The sequence below is a fragment of the Pteropus medius genome, unplaced genomic scaffold (genome assembly GCF_902729225.1).
Source record: "Pteropus medius unplaced genomic scaffold, Ma_sr-lr_union100, whole genome shotgun sequence".
NCBI classification, from domain to species: Eukaryota; Metazoa; Chordata; class Mammalia; order Chiroptera; family Pteropodidae; genus Pteropus; species Pteropus medius.
In genome coordinates, this window is record NW_024352787.1 from 10189620 (window position 1) to 10195633 (window position 6014).

The 6014-nt window shown below is 36.1% G+C and overlaps 1 protein-coding gene across 1 annotated transcript in view; it reads right to left on the minus strand.

The window, feature by feature from the left end:
* FBXL13 (F-box and leucine rich repeat protein 13) overlaps nt 1-6014 on the minus strand; it is a 260635-nt gene that overhangs the window by 123081 nt on the left and 131540 nt on the right. The window lies entirely within an intron of this gene.

Sequence of the window (6014 nt, forward strand, 5' to 3'; positions counted from 1 at the left end):
TATATAACACCAAATTTAATAACCTAGAAGAAATGGACCAGTACTTAGAAAGATACAACCTTCCTTGACTGAATCGAGAAGACCAAGAAAATCTAAATATACCAATCAGCAGCATGGAAATTGAAACAGTCATCAAAAACCTACCAAAAAGTAAAAGTCCAGGACCAGATGGCTTCACCAGTGAATTCTACCAAACGTTCAAATATTGAATACCTATTCTCCTCAAACTCTTCCAAAAAATTGAAGAGGAGGCAATACTTCCCAACTCATTTTAGGGGGCCAATATTACTCTGATACCAAAACCTGGTAAGGATAACACAAAAAAAGAAAACTTCAGACCAATATATCTCATGAACACAGATGCAAAAATCCTAAATAAGATACTAGCGAACTGAATACAGCAACATGTCAAAAAGATTATACACCACGACCAAGTAGGCTTCGTCCCAGGGGCATAGGGATGGTTCAACATATGCAAATCGATTAAAGTGATACACCACATAAACAAATTAAAAAATAAGAATCATATGATCATTTCAATAGATGCAAAAAAAGCCTTTGACAAGATACAGCATCCATTTATGATCAAAACTTAACAAAGTCGGTATGGAAGGAAAGAACCTTAACATAATAAAGGCCATCTATGACAAACCTTCAGCCAACATTATACTTAATGGTGAAAAACTAAAAACCTTTCCTCTAAGATCAGGAACAAGGCAAGGCTGTCCACTATCACCACTGTTATTCAATATAACATTAGAGGCCCTAGCGAGTGCAAAAGATATGAAAAAAATAATTCCTTTTGCAATTGCACCAAAAAGAATAAAATACCTAGGAATAAATCTAACAAAGCATGTGAAGGACCTATATAATTAAAACTACAAGACCCTATTAAAAGAAATCGAAGAAGTTACAAAGAAATGGAAACATATTTCGTGTTCTTGGATTGGAAGAATCAACATAGTTAAAATGACCATATTACCTAACTTTATACAGATTTAATGCAATCCTCATCAAAATCTCATCGGCATTTTTTAAAGAAATAGAACAAAAAATCATCAGATTTGTATGGAAGCACAAAAGACCCCGAATTGCAAAAGCCATCCTGAGAAAAAAGAACAAGACTGGAGGCATCACTCTGCCCAACTTCCAATTATACTACAAAGCGACAGTAATCAAACTGGCATGGTATTGGTAACAAAACAGACACACTAACCAGTGGAACAAAATCGAGAGTCTAGAGGTAAACCTATATTTATTTGGGCAAATGATTTTTGACAAAAAAGCCAAAAACATACAGTGGAGAAAGGAAAGCCTCTTCAATAAATGGTGCTAGAAAAATTGGAAGGCCACCTGCAAAAGTAAGAAATTAGACTGTTGTCTATCACCGCACACCAAAATTAACTCGAAATGGATTAAGGACCTGAATATAAGACCTGAAACAGTAAAATGCATAGAAGAAAACATATGAACTAAACTCAAAGACCTTAGACTTAAAGAAGATTCTATGAATTTGATCTCAAAGGCAAGGGAAATAAAAGCAAAAATAAATGAATGGGACTACATCAAACTAAAAAGCTTCTACTCAAGCAAAAGAAATCAACAACAAGGTAAAGAGACAACCATCTGAATGAGAAAATATATTTGCAAGCAATGCCTCCGATAAGGGCCAAATATCCAAAATATACAAAGAACTCATACAACTCAATAACAACAAAAAAACAAACAATCCAATCAAAAATGGGCATAGGACCTGAACAGACATTTCTCCCTAAAGGACATACAAATGGCCAACAAATATATAAAAAGATGCTCAACATTGCTAGATATTAGGGAAATGCAAATCAAAACCACAGTGAGATACCATCTCACATTTGTTAGAATAGCTATTATCAACAGGATGAGTAATAACAAATGTTGGAGAGGATGTGGAGAAAAAGGAACCCTCATACACTGCTGGTGGGACTGCAAATTGGTACAGCCACTATAGAAAACAGTATGGAGTTTCCTCAAAAAAACTAAGAGTTGATCTACCATGTGATCCAGCAATCCCTCTACTGGGTATTTATCCCCAAAGACTTGAAAACCCATATACAAAAAGAGATTTGCACACTGATGTTCATAGCAGCATTATTCACAGTGGCCAGGACATAGAAGCAACTGAAGTATCCTATGATAGATGATTGGCTAAAGAAGCTGTGGTACATATTTACAATAGAATATTACTCAGCCATAGGAAGAGATGAAATACTGCCATTTGTGACAACATGGATGGACCTGGAGATAATCATGCTAAGTGAAATAAGCCAGACAGAAAAAGTTGAAAATCACATGATATCACTTACATGTGGGATATAAACCTAAAAGCAACAAATGAACAAGACAAAAAACAGAAACTCGTAAACATAGACAAGGGACTTGTGGTTACCAGGGGTCAGGAGATGGGGGAGGAGGGAAGAAGTAGATGGGGTAAAAGAGTCAAATATAGGGAACAGGGGGAGGGTGAAGTGGGTAAAGTGGATCGAATACATGGTAGCTGAAGGAAACTGTACTTCGGGTGGTAAACACACAATAGAATATATAGATATCGAATTATAATGTACACCTGAAAATTATATAATTGTCTTAACCAATGTTATCCCAATAAACTTAATGAAAAAATAAATAAATAAATAAATAAATAAAAATAATATAGATGTGCATAGAAAAAAGATCAGAAAGCTTTACCCTTAAATATTAATAGTGCTTATTATTTCTGTATTGTGAATTTTCAGGTAATTAAAAATTTCTTCTTCCTTTCTCTCTCTCTCTCTCTTTTTAACATGGACAAGGAAAAAGAGCAAAGGTTTTTTTTAAGTGAAAAAAGAAAACTAGAAAATTCAAGGTGACAAATACATGGTTTGCAATGGATAGGAAAAGAGCTTACTGGAGCAGCCCTATCCTGATTTAGGGCTGAGAGTATGCAGAGGCATCTCTGAGGAGAGAAAACTGAACTGAGGCATCACCTCAACCATATCGAGGATGACAACATGCATTTATCAGGAAATTGGTCACATTATCTAATGCACTGATAGTGTTTACCTGATCCCAAAAGAATGCAGAATATTTCTAAAATATATGTAATTGATTTTCACTTTCCTTTGCAGTTGTCCATCATTCATTTATTTATTTTTTTTCTAACAAGTATGGTTAAAATTCTTTCTCAATGTTGTATAAATCCATCTTTCCTTTTTTTAGGCAGCTGTGACTGCATCAAGGTTTAGCCCTTGACATATTTCATTTATGTTAATCCAGAGTTCCTGGAAGACAGGGATGCTGTTTTACTCGTCACAGTGCCCAGTATGTAGCAGGCACTCAAAAAACACCGAAGAAAAGAATTTAGTTGTTAGAATCTGTCCCCAAGTCCTTTTGTTTTATTAGGGCCTACTTTCTTGGTCAGATATATTAATACATGACTTTATAGTGCAAAATTTCCAACATAAAAAGAAAATAGCTTTTAGTTTCCAAGAGGAAAACCTGAAAAATCTATGAATTGTCAATTTTCCTTCTTTGAAATCATTTTTCTTGCTGTCATATCTATACAATTAGGCCCGGAGGGGTGAAACTATCCTCACACCCAGAGCTAGGGAGGTAGAGTATCCTCAAAGGACTTAAGTCTCTCAGAAGCAGTAGCATACAAATTTCACCAATTCTGAAGTTACAGTGGCAGCCATTTTTAAGATACTGATAGTTCATAATGAGCCTATGTCTTACTCCCAGTGGGCCTAAAGGGGCTCAGTTTTAAATGGCAACATTTCCAGTGCCTGAAACAGTGTCTGACACCTAGAGTGAAATCTCTGTTGAATTATTAAATGAACAAATGAAATGGAAGAGAGATGAACAAAAGAAACCAACATTTTTTGCATAATGATATGAAATACTAACTTCACTGTGGTTTGAGACAAATTACAGGACAATCAGAAAAAACTCAATTCATTATACATTCAGACCAAACTGAAATACCTGCTGAGGACAGGCAGGAGATGCAATTAAATGGTAGCATTCTAGGTGTAAGTGCATGCGTAGACATTACTGAGTGGAGGAGAGGGTGGCAAACAGAAGAGCATGCTCCACTCAAGGAGGTGAGCTGACTCAGCTCCAGCCCATTATTGTCTTGTGGGAATGCAGTCCCAATTTTGCTAGTTTTTCCAGTTTTTTAAGAGAAGCTTGAAGTCCAGATTTTTATGTGAAAACTTTAATATTTTAAATGTTGGCTTAAAACGACTTTGTCTGTCTGTTTTGCATACATATTTACCCAGAGGGTCATTGAGTTGAAACTTCTCATTTTAACTTTACTAAGTCTGAGAATATTTATCCTTAGGACCTATCCATGTGTATTTGCATGTCTGTGTATGTGTTGTGTGTTATTGCTACAATAATTACCTTGTGGAAACAGAAGAACAGGATAGGTAAGTCACACTTGTGGGGAGAGTTTTCAAGCATGATGTGAGCTAGCAGAAAAGTATCAGAGGACATATATTTAGAGGGGAGAGTAATCGATGGGATGTGTCAAACACATTGAGTTATTCCTGAATTTGCAGATTTTTTTCTTTATAATTAGGACAACTGCATTTGCTGACACCCATATCAAAGTTAGGCTCTGTCCTCCCACAGAGACTAGGAGACACTGGTGCTATCTCCCTTGATGATTACATTTCAAAAGCTCTAAGGTCCTTGTGGAAGACATTCCTGGGTTGTAAAACTGGCCAGAAGATTTTTAAGAGCTTTACATATCAAAGAGAACAGGGAAAAAATGTACAACTAAAAGTTTTCTAAAGATATGTTCTAAGAAAATAGGTCAGGGGCCTAAAGGCAGGAAGAAGTTTTGTCGAGCTGGAAGCCGTATTAAGGCCATCTTAGTCATAAGAGCAATTGTAGATGTTGATGTTCAGCAAATTACACATCATTAGATCATAAACAAATATAAATTCTAGATGTTCAGCCCTAGTTCAGAGTCTTCCCCTTCTTTCTCCTATATCCACGCTGCCTCGTAATCATGAAACCACAGTATGGCAGTGGTGGTGGTGAAGTGAGAATTTTTCTGTCCATTCAAGAACTTGGAGGAAAAACCCTGCTGCCCCTCATCTCCTCCAGGGGAATCTACCTGCCTAGGCATCTACCAGTAGGTGCTTATAACAGCAACAGTACCATTTTACTAGCTTGTGCAACCTTGGGAACCTTGGTTTCTTCATCTAAATGGACATAATGAATACATACTACACAGCATTTGTGTGAGGAATAAATTCGATCAGTGTAAAGCATTCAACATGGTGCCCGGCATATAGTCACAACTCAATAAATGGTAATTATAATATTTCAGCCAGTTCTAATTCGTGCTATTATATTATTCTCATAGAATGATGAACATACTATGATACTAATATCAATAAAATATGCAGAGAGGTAGGAGAAAAGAAGTTAAAAGAATTATGACTTAAATCTACCAAAATAGAACAGAAGAAACTATCGCTGAGGCAGCACCTATTTCCAAAATTCCGTGCCCAACGCTCCACAACTCCACCCTAGTTTTTGCCCAGTTTTGCTTAATCTTGTTTTTTCAGATTAAAATATATCCCCATGTAGACCTCAAATCTTCATGTTATTTATTCTAAGGATAGAATGCAATTTTTAAAATTACAATCTTTGTTGTATTTCCTTATTTATATTTATATTTGCAGCATTTTACCCAATGTTATTTACTTTTGAAAGCCCATAAGGGAGCTAATTGACTTTTCAGGAAATTCTTTGCAAATTCTCCCCCTAAAAGGTTTTCTTTTGTTTGCATCTTGGTAGCAACTCTAAATTTTTCAAGATTTGGATTCTGGTATTATAACTGTGCTCAGAGTATCTACAGAGAAGTGGTCTGTTTCATCATCCAATGAGCTCTGCCTGCTTGTGGCTGTGACACTCCACTGGAAGGAAGCCAAGAGCCTATAGTAGCGATCCTGAGGGAAATTTAAGCAGCTGTGGCCATG